Here is a 16,353-nt window from a genome sequence, read left to right as displayed (position 1 = left end):
GAAAAAGGCAATCTTTGAAACTGTATTAATGTTTTCCTCCCGAAAAGTCTTTACCCGAAGAACTTAACGGTAATTTTGCAATCCCCACCTTTTCTTGGGAGCTCTCTTGGCTTTGACGCGGAGGGAAAAGGGCTATTTGTCTTTCCCTTTAGTGATTTTTTTTTCTCGTAGTTTCTACCAGTTTTACTCGACAACTCTTGAATGATTTGAGCCAGTGACGCCTTTAACTTTAAGTAATACTTTATAGTTAGATAATGGCTTTTGTAAAATTCCTCATTAAAGATGTACCGGATCATGAATCCCTTTCTGCGCTGAAGGCACCCTAGATTAACCCTTTACTGGTGTGATGTATTGCGTATGGGGCGCGCGACTCTGAGTTGCGAATATGCAGGAGATGATTTTTGCAGCAGCTATTCAGTTGTTCGAAAAGAGGGATAAGGCTTTCAGTCACACACTTTTTAGGACCGCCTGCCTAAAGTTTTTCCCTCTGGAATTGATGTAACGATTGATTGATTTCTTATTTCTGTAAAGATTGGGGCACCCGCCCTCACTTAGAATCTTTCCCCGAAGAGAGTAGGAGAGCGCAAAGTGATGTTTTTCAAATTGTGTCTAACGGAGCTCCCAAAACACCGAACTTGTTACCCCCTGATTGGCTGGAAGGAAGCGGGACTGGGGGGTTTGAATGTTGAACACTAGATTATAATTCTCGGCTTTCCAAAAAATTATACATTTAGAAAACCACGTTATGAAACATTAAGACGGGGAGTTTAAAAAAAAAAAAGCTGGTGTTTAGTATTTTTTCTTCCATAAAGGATTTTCGAGTGATTTTGAAATGTATATCAAAAGAAAAACCTAGAGAAGACGATTTTCGCAAAATTGTAATTATGCTGGCTGAAATTACAAGACTTTTATATATTTGCCCCTGTTCTCTATTGGTTAAAAACTGAGTTTAGGATTTTTTTATTCCTCTGACAGAATTTTTTCATCTTAACCTACATGTATTTGTTACATGCAGATTATGAGAGAATTGTTTCTTTTATTTCCATGAAAAGAAACTTCAATTTTCTTAATGTTAAGAATGAGCACATTCCACATTTTCCACAAAAATTGGATACATTTCTTAAACTTTTCACATATAATTTAAAATATATAGGTTTTGCTAATTCAGCCATTGCAATGGACTTAAAACCTTATTTGCAATAAATTTATGTTGCTTAATTTAGACAATACAACAGGTAAGTAGCACAGGTGCATGTGTATGATTTCATTTATAAATTCATTATGAAGAAATATATTGCATAGAACAGTGTGGGTGTGTTGTGTTTTATTTGGTTAGTTTTCAGTTGTTGAATGTTGCTTGAGACAGCCGTCAATATATTTCTTTTTATTACCAAGCTTGTCATTCCGTTTAGTTGCATGTTGATAAAAGGCGGGTGTGGTTTTCAAAGAACATCGGTAAACTCACTGATAAACAAGATAGCCATAGATGTTTTTTTAAAGATTTTTTAATAGAAATTTATATCCTTTTATTAATAGTAATTGAAATTTTGAAACTTAGAGTTTGTATTCTCACATTAGGTCAGATGTGCATTGTGAGAAAATATTCAAATGAAAAGATCCTACGACTTTTATAAATCTCTGTAGAGCTATAAATATAACTTATATTAATAAGGGGAATAGCTGAGTTTTTAAGTGATACTATTTTGTATTGCCTTCAAAACAAGAATTGGAATGACACAACCTATGTTCATTGCTTTTTTTCAAAGCTGTTTATTTTGAGTCATCTCATGAAAATTTCATAAGAGATGCTAATTATCTTCTCTATAAAATTTGCTTTAATGAAACTGTAGAAGACCCTATTTCTATTTTAAATGTAATTTTACCTAAGATACCAGAACCAGTGGGTTTTGCTTTTTCACTGTTTCGGTTTTTGTGTTTTAATTTTCATTCAAATTATTATGTGACTTGGAGAGTTTTGAGGGTAGGATGGGGAAAGGCTTTAAATTCCACCAGGCTGGTTAAATTTAACCATACTTTTTTAGTGTTTTGGTTTATGGGTTTTTTTCGTTTGTTTTGGGAGGTGATCGGTGAAGGACTGTTTTGTTTAATAAGCCATTTTGAAAAGAAGTGAAGGGGTTCCTTTATTTAAAATACTACACTAAAGCTTGAGAACACACTAGCACCTAAATAAAATCCACAAGCGTTCAAAATATTTTCCCTTTTATGTGGTGCTAGATAAGAGGAAGATTTTTGTTTTAGACTTGTGGGCGTGTAGGTATGAGTTCCAGCAGATGTATATTATTATATTATGTATATCATCCATATTTCTCTGCAGAAATGGATAATTCTAATTTATTTTCTATTGTAAGGGCTAGAAAAGTCTTGTATTACCACAGGAAAACAATGGTGGAGAAAGGTGTTGCTACCGTAGCTCAGCTCTTTTCAAAGCTATGTTTACATATTGTGGGGGAGAGGGAACTAGAGAAGGCAAGGTATCAGTCTTCCTGATAGCATTGATTTTCATTTGTTTGCCTTTCATACTATTTTATAAAAGTGCGGTTTTAGACTTTGTTTTAATGCTGTTAAGTTGTCTTAGTTGTACATTTACAAAATGTAGCCTCAGGTGTTTGTATGTAACACTGCTTTTTTCCTAATCAGATTAATAATCACTTTTCATGTTTATCTAGAGCTAAGGATGAAAATTTCAAAATACCTTTCATATTCTGGATCCCTTTGTGTGCTACATTTTTGTTTATTTTTTGTTTTGTGGAGACATATATTTTTATCTCTGCTTACTTATTAGTATGTAGTAACTGTTCAGAATGTCACTAAATAACTTCAATCCAGAAATATTAGTCGGTTGATTTGGTTTACAAAAAGAAAAAAAAAATGCCCAGCGACTGTATTAGAGATTTCTTCTACAGGATACATAAGCTTTCTCCAATTAAAAACATCAGAGTATAAATTTACACACGATTTTGAATTTTTATTCTATAAAAATTTGTCTCTCTTATTTTAAAATATTACTGGGCTAAAATTGGCTCTTGTCTTTTTTCCTTTTGTTTAATGAAGCTTAATAATCTTCACTGATTTCTTTTTAACCCTTTTTTAGAAGAAACAGATTACTGGTCTGATTATATCTAGAAAACACATCTTAGAAAGAATTGTCAGAGTATTACTCTACATGTTGTTTTGTTTTGTTTTGTTTTAATTCAGAAAACTTAGAAGCATTGTGTGCCAGGCAACTAATTTTGGCATGTAATTAGAATTCAAACTATGACTTGCTGAAATTTGGTAGCTCCAAATCTCTTAAGGAAATCAGTAATAAACTACCACTTTCTTTGAAATAAGTGTCGAAAATGAGATTAAGCCGCTTTTGCATTTAATTTTTACAAGTGACAGTAGTAGAACTTTAAAGTCTCGATTGTCTTAATATTATAGGAGTAACATCAGTTGTAGAATGTCACATTACTAATATGTGTTTATATATTTTCCTGATTATTTGCATGAACAAATGACTGTAGAGCCTTCCTAGAAATATTGCTTTCTGGTAGGGAAATGATTTTCTCTTGCCTTTTTTTTTCCTTTGCCTGTCTTAAAGATACTTTAAAGGATTTTTCTTTTAGAAAGACAAGTTTAAAGTATTGGAAATATATAAAAGTATTAAATATATATATGAATTATATTCTTAATATTTTTTATCAAATTATGAGAAGTTAAATACACTTTTGTTTAATCCTGTCATATTTCACTGAAGAATCTTTGCACTGGAAAGACTTGTCGTGGGTTCTGAGTGTAAAAAGCTGTATTTTGTAATAGATTTGAGATTTGAATTTTAATATTTCAAGGTTTTCTTAACATCTTTTTTATCATACACATTTGATTTAATATTTGTCTTCTATCTGAACCTCTTTTGTTCTTTATTATCTAGTATTTTTTGTTTCCCTACTATTTAAAGACAACACTTGCAATGGAGTACATATTGGTTTCTTCTATTATCCTGTGATTTTTTTTAATTAAGATATCTTCCTTTACTGTATGCTCACATATAGAAAACTGTCTATATCTTTTGAGGAAGACTATGTACAATTATTCTAATTTTTTTAAATGTCGTGGTTTCAGGGTTAGTGTTTGTGAGTTATATATGTGTGTTTTTTGTTATTAATCAGATATTTGGCTGCAGAGGAATAAAGGGTTATTTTATTTTAAATAAAAATGGAAAGCTCAGAGCATTGTGGTTCACATATAGTACATTATAAACCTGTGGTAATTTAACAATTTAATATTTTTTATAGTTGATTGCCACTAAATTATTAAGATTCAGGTGAAACAAATGAAAACACCCTTACATACATTTAGTTACACCACCTCTACTTGGACACATTAAAAAAGCCAGTGGCCCGATACTCATCCATTTATTACTTACAAATATTTTAATTTGTTTTAAAAGTAATTTCTAAGTTTTGTTCTGTTAGACTGTAATGTCTTAAAACGTTTGGAAATATCAGTATTATTATTCACTCAGGCTTGGCAAAAGACTGAAGTTGAAAATGATGGTAATTTCTGTCATCGTTAAAACATACGATAATTTGGGGAGAAAGGTATTTAAAAATTTGTCTCTATCACTTTGAGTAACTTCTTAAACTGTGGATTTTATGAGTTTTAGAGGCACAAACAAACTATATTTCTGTTTTCCTTATGGAGTCCCCTTTACCAGTCCTCTTATAACTACTTACATAAACACACACACTCATCTACACTGCTTTCAAAATGAATGCTCTAAAGAGAAATGAAAGCAGAAACATATTAATCTGATTTGTTTGAAGAGGCTTCAGATGATAAAGCATATCACAGGTGTTTCTAATCAAGATATTTCTATTTTTAAAACATTATTTTCAAGTTAGGGTTTCTTTGAATATAGGCAAGATTGGGGTCGTTTTGAAGATCTTAACTTCTGTGTTCAGGGATCCACTGTGAAACTGCAGGAGGCGGAAATCTGTTGAGTGTCTTCATGCTATAATACATGACATTTTTATTGCAGGTTTTGACCTTTAGGAGAGAGCCAATTCTGGAGAACAACCTAACTTCTTTGATTGAACATTCACATAATGCATTGGAACATGATAGGAGGTTAAGGTATACTAATGAATTTTAAAAGCATACAATTTTATATCTTTGCAATATAATTGAGCTAGACAATTGGTAAAGCCAGAACATTTTGGTGAGCTAAAATCAATATTTACTAATAGACAGAAATCATCCAGCAAAGTGGCCACAGTTGAGTTCTCTTGATTTATTAAAATTTCAGGGTTTTTCTGTATAATTGATGTTCTTATCATCTTGTATTAGGTCCAACTCCAAATGAATTTATTTATTCTAAAAATAAGTGTATATATAATGATCTTTCTTTTTTTTTCTTAAGGTTGTTATTACAGTGTTATATGTAAAAGTCTTAAATAGTGGATTTTTCATATTATAAAATGGAAGGTTTAAATCAAATGGAATTTGGTGTTTTGCTCTTTCACAGGTATAGTGGTAGATAGACCCTACAAAATCAGATAAGATTAATGAGAATATTTTAAGAGAATTTAAAGTATTCCAAGGACTGTCCTAACCAGAAGTGGCAATTTGGTTGAAACTGAAAAACCCACTTTCTTAAGCAGAGCTAGCATCTTATTCATAGGTACTCTGAGTAAAATATTTAAATTGTTCATATCAAAAGTTGCAAACTCTTTAAAAATAAACTGTAGAATTCCAGAACTTACAGTGACTTTGGTCTTTACCTCCAAAATACTTTATCACAGAACCACTTTTCCAGCATGTTTATTTGCTTTGAAATAAAATTTATAGTTTTAGTTGAAGTTTTCAGATCCTTAGCTGATAAAAATTTTGGCTGTTTTCTAAATTGTAATCTGGTATAGTGAAAATTCATTGAACAGTATTACTAAGTATTGGTTAAGTTTTGATTAGTAAAGTATAAATTACATGAAACACTAACCATAATATGTTTTTTAAAACACTATTTGCTAAATAAAGTGAGGTTTACTAAAAAATAATATAATTTTTTCTTTAAATTTTTTTTCACCTAAAAATATTTACTTTATATACTTAAGATATAGGAAATCACAAAGGTTTGTTTTCATAAGAAGAGTGTAATCTTAGTCTTTAAGAGTGAAGTGTATTTATCACCATGGACATAGAACTGCCTTTATCTTTAAAGAATGTTAAAAAAATGTTTAAGTAAATTCTCAGATGTGTGTTTAAGAATGTGTTTGAACATTGAGATACATATCAAAATACTTTAAAAATCAGATATTTCTGTTTTATTAGATATTAGGTGATCCAGGAATGTGAATCTGTTGACAGTTAAGGTTAAGTAAAACGTTAAAATTTAATAGAAATCAGTTTGATGTAAGGGTGGAGTTCAGATATTGGTGTCATTGTACTGTAAGGTGCTTGTTTGAGATAAATACAAGGTATAGAAAGTCTTCATAACTTTGATTTGAGAATGTTATAAAAAAGCAGCTTAGTTTGGATAGGATGAAAATGAATACAGTTTTTGCCCTTTAACTTAACCAGTGTTTTCTAGGTTAGAGAACATTAAGATGAAAAGTGAAAAATCCAATTTCTGGGTATCTAGGGGAGGGAAAAAATCCAGGTTCAGTTTATCACTTTCAATTCAGATATCTTTATACACAGCCTTAATGAGTTAAATGGGGAAAGAGAGACAGCTTTTGAATTTATATTGTGGAAAAGATATAAATTAGAGTTGTTCCTGATTTAGAGAGTTTATGATTTGTGACCTCTGAAGTTGTCAAAACTTATTGTTTAGACACAAGTATTTAGCATCAGGAAATTGTCCCATAGATAGCTTATAAACGTCCAAATTTTTAGCTTAGTAAGTAATTTAACATCTAAAAGAGTTGGTGTAGATATTAAGTTTTCTTCTATTTGGTCAGTTCTTACAGAGTAAGAAACTTTAACCTAATTAGTAGTATGTGTTATTTTAGGAGACAGGTTAATAAGGGCTTTTACTGCTACATGTGATTGGCTATCCCTTAAAGGACATTTTGTAAGGATTTTGGCTGTTTTTAATTTACAAACCTGATTATCTAACTAAGCCTTAACATGTAGCTCATTATAACAGAATTTGAGGGAAAGGATTTATTGTGTTATATTTTTTACAGTGATAGATTTCTATCTTATTTGTGCAATATTTATATTTTTGGATAAGTGCATTTTCAGGGTTAAATAATGTTTATTTTCAGGAAAATTCTTAATTGTTCCCAAAATACAGTTACACTGTCAGTGTTCTAGTTTTATTGAAATAGTTATCCTTACGGGGAGAACAATATTTGGATAAACTAGAATAGAGGTAATTTAACATATCTGTATGAAGGGACTTAAAATTATTCATATTTGTCATTGATGTATAATGCTAGTATATAAGGACAACTTATATTTTAAACAGTTTGTCAGCTATAAAAATTTTCTTTGAGGTTTTATGGTGTTACTGAGGATTCATTAAAGAGTAGATACAATTTCTTAATGAAAAAATTTTAAATGTTTATTTGAGGCAGTTTTGTACATGTGTGTATTTTATGTTTTCTTTTTCTGACTAGCAAATAGATCCTTAATGTTTCAGTTTTCTTCAGATAAGACGTAATGTATCAGAATTGTATTGTCAGATAAGCATTTTCAAAAGGCAATCTTTAATTAATGTCAGGACTTAGTTTTTTTATTTAATATCATTTTGAAGTAGAACTTCAGTTCTCAGCACCACAAACCACACTTTTGATATTTCATTAACATATGTGATTTGGCTTAGTTTTACTTTCCTATTTTCATGGTTAGAGTCAGTTGGAAGAGAAACATGCAGCCTGATTCAAATGTAGTTTGCTGAGACTGATTAATTGACTGGTTATTCGTTTATTAATTTATTACTGTTTGTAAATGTCTTAATTTTTAAAAATCTTTCTTTAATATTTGCTATAACTCTTTTATTGGATAGCTTTCATAATAAACAAATATATTTAATAATTTTGTTATCCTGTGATCCTCAGATTTTTTTTTAAATTTTTATTATTAACATTGTTTGTTATTAAGCTGCTGCTAAGCAGAACAATGACTTTTTCAATTTTGATAAAAATTAAAGATTGGGGGTTTTTAACAAAATATTATCTGAATTGTAAATATTACTATATTTTATACTTTTATTTATCTCAAACCTAGCCTTCTTGACTAGCTATTTAAGTTTATCAGCCTATTCTTGCATTTAAAAAATAATTTACAGATTTCCTAATTTTTCTGACTTTTTAAATATTTTTCAGAATCAAAAATACTTAAATGTTAAAGAATAAGAATTTCTTTTAAATTTAAAGTTATAAGTCCGTAAATAGAATCATTTAAGTTTAAAGATAATTTGACAGAACAAATATTTCTATTTCTGTTAGTCATCAATTGATATGTACTAAGTTTTTAGCTTTGTATTACACATTCATAGTAGCTTAATTACATGTGGAAATTTTTTTTAATAGCTGGAATTTTTGTAAAAACTTTATGGGCTAAAATCTTACTTATTTGCTAATAGTGTCTGATGTCTAACATATATTGGTGATTAGATATGTGGAACCTGGGAGACTGGAGCTCTTTATTAAGCATAATATAATTTCATTTCTTGATTAAAGTTTAGATGCTTTCTTATTTTCCAGAAGAATGGCTAGGGAAGATAGTCTTTATGAATTCACCCTGAACCTGGTTAAAACTCTTCTGAGAATTTTGATAATTGAGCAGTTAAATCTAAACTAGGAGCTGAAGTGTCATTACATGTGTCATTAATTTTTTTCCTTAGATACATTACAGGTTCCATTTCTAATCAAAACATCAATTTTGTCTTTTCTTCTCTCTCCATCCCACTTTTTAAAGAAAAAAATCCTTCTTAACTAATTTTATCATGTAATGAGAAAAGCAGACTTACTAGGTAGGTTGAGCTGAGCCAGTTTTTTCCTCTGTGTGTTAGTTGCATATGCTTTTCTCAGCTTGCTGCTTCAGTGGAAGCAACAGTGAATAAACAAGTATCACCACAGCCCTTGTTCTTGCTCTTTACAGTTGGGAGCAAGGTCTGAGAGATTGCTGCTGCTTGTCAGCTATTGTACAGAATAGCATCAATATGCAGTAATGGTGGCCAACAGAGCCTGCACCCACCAGCTTTTACAGACCAAGTGAGAGAGGCCAAACTGTCAGTGTAATCCATATATAGTATAATGAATACATTCTTTGACAAAAAGGTATTTTATTCCCAAAGCAGCTTAAAGAGAACAGTAGATGCTTATAGTTCTTAGACTTCTACTGTTTTTTACTATTTACTCTGGTTTTAGTTCATTTAATTTTTATTCGGTTAATTCCATCTGTTTGAATGGAAAACTGTCTTGATTCTGAAAGTATTTATGGTATGTTTCATGCTTTGGTAGCCTAGAATAAATTATTAATAGTTAGTTGCTGATAACACAAGTTAGGTAGTACACTTGAGGAAAGAAAAGTTGACTATGGCCACATAGGAGTGTTTCTTTCACTTTGGGACCATATGCTAAGCCCCATATTATCTTTATTTTATAACCCAGTCTAAACAAGGCCAAATTTTTGTTCATTTCACTGTAACTAAAAAGAACAACACCCTGTACTACTTGGTGTTGTGTATAAAGACAAAGCAGGCTGCAGGTGAAAGTGCATAAGTCTACTTTTTCTCACTATTAAAATAATGTCTTATATCTGAACTTTGTATATGGAAAGTTCAGATTATTCTAAATCTTTTGGAAATAGGACTCTGTAATTTCAAATAGTATAAAAGAGTGTTTTTGATTTTTAATAATTTGAATTTGCACAGATGTGCATAACCTAAATACTATCTGTGTATTTTTCTCCTCTTTTGTATCCAAATTCCAATAGGTTGTAGTTAAAGGGAAGTGAATATTGGATTTCTGTTACAATTCTGATTTCATTTGTAGCATTCTTGGTGGAAAACTACAAATGGTGTTTTTAGTGTGTAAGCCTAAGGCCCCATCTTAAAGTCCAACATTTACAATAGCATTCTTTTAAAAAGGTAACCATGGGCTGTTTTGTTGGTTGGTTGGTTGGTATGGGTTTTTTTTCCCCTAATACTACAGTGTGTTTTCATTAATATGTTGATGTAATTTAACAGATAACATATTAATTACTGTTACCTACCGTTAACCAAAAATGTGAGTTACATAATGCTTTATATTGAAAATACCTTGTTTTTACTACTAATTACTGTGTAAAGTATCTGTGGACCACCTGTAGCAGAATAACCTAGAATAAAGCATTTTTCCAGATGTGCTGAATCAGAATCTCTGGAGCTGGACTTAGGAATTTGTGTTTTTTATAAACACTAAGTGAGTTTTTTTTTTTTAGAAGCACCACATGTGAGAACACTGCCCAAAATGAATTGGGGAAGAATTCTTCACACTAATAAACCATTTACATTTTCTGCTTTTTTTTTCCTCTAAGCTCAGTAACTAATTATGAATCTTATCATTTCTAACACAGTAGCTCTAGATTAAGTCTTGCTATTTCTTCAGTCATATGAAGAAAACCTATATTATGAGAGCTTATTTTTGTTCAAGTACCTTGGACCAAATTTTAAGTATTTGTTTGGAACATTTAGTATACCTCTATTTAACCTGTACTTGATGAAAACAGAGGGAGTTGATCACTTAAGAATTTTTTAAATTTTCAGTTAGATAGTAGCTATTTATCTTAAATGTACTTCTAAATATGTATGGGAGAAAATACAGAAAGGAGAACTTTTCATATGCTGCTTGTGAGAGCATGTGGCAACATCCTACTAAAGTTGAAGATATACATAGGCTTTAACTCAGCAATTCCATTCCTAGATGTTTTAGATAAACTAACACATTTATAGTAAAGTCTTATTTATTTTTACTTTTAATGGGAAAAAATTGAAAGCAATGTAAATGTTAAGTAACAGGAGAATGGCAAATATGGGACATAGTCATGTGATAAAAAATGTTTATTATATAGCTATTAAAATGAGAGCTATGTGTATCATCACAGATGAATGTCTTCAGCAAACAAAAAAAGTTGCAAAAGATTAGATACAGTATGATAACATTATATGAAGCTTGAAAGCAATGATATATATTGTTTTGAATACTTGAATTTGTAATAATAGTGTAAAAAGATGCATAGGAATTAAATACTAAATTCAGGATTGTAATTATGTCTTAGGAGAGAGGGGAATGGGATCCAAGGTATGGTACAAAAGGAACTCAACTATATGTGTATTTTTTTTTCTTTAAAAAAAAAAAAAGTAAATAAAAGCAAAGTAAGTATGACAGAATATTAGAATTCAATACAGCTGCACTGGAGGGCCAGGGGTAGGATGTGGGGATTCATTTTACTATTCTCTTGATTTTTCTGTGGATTTGAAATATTTATTTTTCAAATAAGTTTTAAAAATGTACTGTCCTTTTTGGTGAAGATATTCTACAATAAGATATACACTTGGAATACTCCATTAAGGGCATGGATTGGATTTATTCTATTCTATGTCTTGTAGTAAGTGCTTAACTGTTAGTTGGTGTACAAACTACAACTTACAGTCATGGCCCACAGAAATCAAACATTCTAACCAACTTAAGTTGCTAGGATATTTTTAAATTTTAAATAAATTCTTTTATTTTTGAAGATGAGCCATACTGTTTCCTTCCTTTGCATACTGGCTTTTAATCCTCCCTACTCTTATAAGTAAAGGACAACCATGGAAATAGTTTCTCTTTTTTTTATCACTACTCTTTGGTTTGCTCTTTAATTCAGGCAATTTCATGACTGTGTTTTCTTTTATTTTGGCCATAGATCATAGCATACTGTTTTCAGAAATTTCTACATGCATTTTAAGTTCCAACCTAAGCTTTGTATTTATACTGTATTACAGTAGAATTCTTGGAATTGGGCAGTATACGGATTTGTAGATTTCATGTGTATGTGTGTGAGACAAAGAGAAAGAGATTGGTCAATGTTGAGGTATGAAACTGAATTTATCTTAAAATATCTGCAATTATATGATGTCTTCCAGAAGCCTCACTGTGCTCCAAGTTAGATATTGAAGTGTGAGTTTTAGTAACACTTACATATTTGACTTTTAAACTTCAAGAGGGTTATAGTAATAGAAAAGTGAATTTAAAAAATTAATCATAGTACTCTGTACTGAAATATATAAATGCTGCTGCTAGGTATTTCTAATCTGTGATTGTTCAGTGCTATATAAGGATCAAAAAACAATGATTGTCAACCTCAGTTGAAAATTTTCTAACTTATATAATGTGATCAAATTTTTTAAGTCTTCCCTCTTATTTTTTCCTAGGTGAATAACAACAAAATGAAGACCATATAAAACAAGCCCCCTACTTAGCCCTGCAATTCTTACCTTGTAAGTATTAACTCACAGTCCCCCTGCCATTGCTGTAAAAAGTTAGTTTGGTGTCATATTTTGCTTTATTTCTGAATTTTTTTTCTACCATCCTAGAATGACAACTTTCTAACCTCCCCTGACCCCCAACACATTGAAGTTCGATGTTAATTTAGTCCATTTTAGAGCAAAAATAGTGTCATTGCCTTGGGTAAGTTTTCTGTTTTGGAAAGGATTTTACAGCCAGGCCCTATCATCTCTAAATCTGAGAATCATAATTTTAAACCCTTTTCCTTCAAAGGAATTTACAAATAAGTAGTGGTCATTTTTATTATCATCATTATTCAGGTTTATTGACAGTTATTTTATGGTTTTATAAAGTGGAAGTGTCCTCTCCACTGGAGAAATAGTTTTTTTCATTTATCTGTTTTTACATTTTACTAGATTACACTTCTGACTTCTTTGTGACGTGCTTAAAATTTAGCTGTTAAACTTCAAGAGGTGGGAAAAACAGGAAGGCAATCCCTTTTCCTTCCTTTTATATATACACATGCACACCTCTTAGAATAAGAAACATTTTTACCCTGATTCATTTTACTTTTGAGAAACTTGTAAATGCTAAGGGAATAATTCTAATAGGTTAGCTGAAATTAATATCATACCCCTAGAAAAACTGTCAAAAAGAAGGTTATGGTAAATACACAAGATACTTATTTCCCTAAATTTGAGACCCTAAAATCAGTTACCAAAAAGATTCATTTCCATGTATTCCTTCACTAATTTTACATCTCTAAATAAAAGAAATTCAACTGCTACTGTTTCTGTTCTTGATATTGAGGGATGGCCCTGTTTAAATGAAAACTAGTGCTTCAGGTGCTTCTCTTACATTACCTCATACCATTGCATTAGTGACCCAGTAATAATATGTATTATTATTAAATAATGTGTATGTGTCAAGGAGTGACTTTATGATCATAGATCAGCCATTGAGCTCAATTAAGTAGTTTTCAGGGTGTGAATCAATTAAATATTGAAAATTTGTAGTAATGAGCCAGTTTGAAGAATAGTAACCAAATGCCACTGATCACTTCTTTTTATAATTTTTTCCCTTTATATTTTTGTTGCTGGAAAACTAGAATGGAAACATTTGCAAATCCCCAAAGAATCCTATATAATCCAGGCTTGGCTTTCTTAATTGGTCCCTTGGAAGCCAGCTCAGCTTTTCTTCAACTTAAATCTCAGAAAAAGAAATCTTTTCAGTTGGTATTGCAGTCTTACTGTAGACTGGAGGGCAGTCCACTTTTCAAAAAGAAATAGGTATCATTAATTTCCAACAGATTTATCAGTACAGATAACATCACATTCTTAAGCTCATTTCATCTCCTTTATAAATTTCTAAGCAAGCAGCCTTGCTTGGATACTCTCCAGCATCTTTTAAAATAGGTCATTTGTGGTATTTCATAGTTGAAATGCTTACTCTTGTCTCTTCTATGTAATATGCCTGGAGTTACTTTTAATCTTAGATACTAGAATAGCGTTGTTTCCAATTAAACAATACCCAGAAGAATAGGCACATAGTGACAGTGGTCATTGATTCTTCATGATTGTATGTGTATTCCGTCTTTCTCTCTTTTATGTTTATTTTACACTATTGTTTCTTTCTTTTTTTAATATTTATTTATTTGTTTGTTTATTTGGCTGTGTCGGGTCTTAGTTGCGGCACACAGGATCTTCATTGAGGCATGCGGGATCTTTCATTGCGATGCATGGGCTCTTCGTTATGGCGCGTGGGCTTCTCTCTAGTTGTGGTGTGCAGGTTTTCTCTTTAGTTGTGGCACTCAGGCTCCAGAGTATGTGGGCTCTGTAGTTTTGCGGCACACAGGCTCTCTAGTTGAGACCCGCAAGCTCAGTAGTTGTGGCACACGGGCTTAGTTGCCCCACGGCATGTGGGATCTTAGTTCCCCGACCAGGGATCGAACCTGCGCCCCCTGCATTGGAAGATGGATTCTTTTACCACTGGGCCACCAGGGAAGTCCCCATTGTTTTTTTAAGAGAGGGATTTTTTTGAACTATTCACTTGTGGAATATGGATATTCCAGAAATTGTGGAGTATTAGTGTTCCATATGTTTGATACTGTAAAAATTAAATAATGATAGTGTTTTTGATTCATTTTTACAAATTGAGTAGAGATGAAATATTTTTCAAATTTGATTTTCAATTTTAAACTCTTAAACTTTTGTTGCTTAACATAAAACATTTAGAAATAGTCATACTTCTTCCTACTTTTTCTTTTTTGAGCTATGTTTTTTGATTTTTATATATTTCTGTTATGTGAATTTAAAGTAAATGTATCATTTGGTGCTAAATAAAATAACATCTTTAGGTTCATTGTCAGCAGTTAATATCATTGCTTCTGTCTCTTTAATCTACAACAACAAAAATTTTAAGCGATTGACTTTGTAAATAGGAAACAAAAGATAAAGCAGAAAATTCACTATTCAATGCTGTCAATGTTAGTAGTCCTGTAAACAAAAGTGATGGAGATAAATTACCTTGTAATTCAGGAGACTTATTAAATTTGCCTGCTGTCCAAGAGATAAGCTAGTGAAAAGAAATGACAACTATTTCTCACATAGGACTGGTTATCGTTTTTAGAAATCAAGTTATCAAGTTAGCCATAGAATAGCAATGGCATGTAATTATACCATTATAGAAAATATTGTCAGTTCTTGAATTATAAATAGTGTTAATGTAGGATTGACTAAAAGTACTGGAAATAAAACCAGGATGTTGTAATCAGGGCAGTAAGCAGTCAATATGGCAAATGATATAAAATCTGTTGTGTTTTCAATGAAAATGTAATGCTTTTTTTATGAGTCCCTAGATGTAGCTGAAATTTCTCCTATTTTTAATTTATTTGTGATGGAAATTTACTGGTGTAAATTACTGTCTACCTATGCCATTCATGGGGAAATTTTAATTATCTTGAATAATTTTATAATGTGAATGTTTCTGAGAGAAAGACGTGTGCCAAAAGAGAAAAAAACCAATTGCTTTTTTGGCACTTGGATTGGTAAAGAGTGTTATAATCCAAAGCAGAAAATTTTATAAGGATGCTAGGTACTGTCAGCATTTGGTGGTAAGGAAGGATTTGCAAACTTAATAACATCATCAGTTGATATTAATTTAGTAAACATATCATATCTAAGCTCTTAAAGCTGTATATTGTTTTACAGTTTGTGAACATAGAGAAAGTTGACAATATGCAACAGCCATTTTTCAGTCATTGTTCAAATAACAGCTATTTTTAAGAAGTAGACAATGCTTAATCAAATGCCAGGTGTTCCTGTCCTCAAAATTTTATATATTTGACACATGTATGTTTAAGAGAACGAGTTAAATTTGAGCTTTAATGTTTACGGCAGTGCTGTGTTTCTGATCTCACAAGAATTATAGCTATAAAATTTGAATTTTAATGCCAAAACTATAGAAAGGGAATGAATTCGCTGTTTTCCCACCCTGAACAACTCAGTTCAAGATGGGTGACTCAAAGAAGGATAATAGAAAACTTATTATTTGTGAACTTACTTTGGATATTTTTTTAGGAAATGAAAACAAGTCAGAATTTAATAGCACAGGCCTTGATTTAAATAGCACAGGCCTTGATTTAAATGAATATACAAATATAATGAACTCTAGTATGATAGGGATTTCAAGTTCTAAGCATAAGTACAGTAGGTAACATCCCAGACTACTGTCTGCAGTCTTGCCCTTTGCCTATTTGTCTGAAATTTGAGTCTTCAAAATTATCTCCCTGTAAAAACAGGAATAAATTGAATGCAGATTGACTTAAACATGTATCCACTTGTCAGCAGTCATACCTGACTTTTTGCCTAGACTGTCA

General features: G+C 31.2%; 1 long non-coding RNA gene across 1 annotated transcript in view; it reads left to right on the top strand.

The window, feature by feature from the left end:
- The window catches only part of LOC112406596 (uncharacterized), a 102,895-nt gene that overhangs the window by 39,883 nt on the left and 46,659 nt on the right, over nucleotides 1–16,353 (top strand). The window contains exons 4-5 of the long non-coding RNA XR_003004588.1: nucleotides 5,042–5,136; nucleotides 12,404–12,469. This is a non-coding gene — a long non-coding RNA (uncharacterized LOC112406596). The remainder of the gene's footprint in view (nucleotides 1–5,041; nucleotides 5,137–12,403; nucleotides 12,470–16,353) is intronic.

The sequence above is a fragment of the Neophocaena asiaeorientalis genome, unplaced genomic scaffold, assembly GCF_003031525.2.
Source record: "Neophocaena asiaeorientalis asiaeorientalis breed wild unplaced genomic scaffold, Neophocaena_asiaeorientalis_V1.1 scaffold59, whole genome shotgun sequence".
Lineage (NCBI taxonomy): Eukaryota > Metazoa > Chordata > Mammalia > Artiodactyla > Phocoenidae > Neophocaena > Neophocaena asiaeorientalis.
This window is presented reverse-complemented; position numbering and strand designations above follow the sequence as displayed.